Genomic DNA, 753 nt, shown 5'->3' on the forward strand with positions numbered 1-753 from the left:
AAAAAAGAACAAAATAAAGATAAATAAATATATATATACATATATATAGATTATATATATATATAGATATAGTAAGATATATATATACAGATATATACATATAGACTATATATATAGATATATACATATATATATATAGATTATAGATATATATATATATAGATAGATAGATAGACATTCATATGTATAGATATAGATATATATAGAAAGACATATATGTAGATGGAGATGGAGATAAAGAAGGAGGAGGATAAGGAAAAAAAGGGAGGAGGAGGAGTAGAAAGAAGAGGAGGAGGACTATATTACTGCTACCAACATACTATTAGCAGCTGTTATTTCAGTGCTACGGAGTCAATTCTGGCAAAAACAGCAGTCACAAATTGGAACATTTAATAGAAGTAGAAGAAGCAGAATTCAGCAATAGGTATATTAATTACATTTGAAGTAGAAGAACAGGAGGTTGGAAGGGTAAGGGAGAGCAGCGACAGCAATAACAACAAAAACAACAACTACAACAAGAACAAAAACAGCAGCAGCAGCAGCAGCAGCAGCAGCAGCAGCAGCAGCAGCAGCAGCAGCAGCAGCAGCAGCAGCAGCAGCAGCAGCAACAACAGTAGCAGCAGCAGCAGCAGGCCTTTGCAATTTATGACCGTGTCTGACACGGTACTATTGGCACTGGGTGGCCATTCAAAGGCCTGGAAAAAGTAATACTAAGAAAGAATTGAAAGCAGAAAGCCACAAAAAATCTCTGCT

The sequence above is a fragment of the Aplysia californica genome, unplaced genomic scaffold (genome assembly GCF_000002075.1).
Source record: "Aplysia californica isolate F4 #8 unplaced genomic scaffold, AplCal3.0 scaffold00483, whole genome shotgun sequence".
In the NCBI taxonomy this organism is placed as follows: Eukaryota; Metazoa; Mollusca; class Gastropoda; order Aplysiida; family Aplysiidae; genus Aplysia; species Aplysia californica.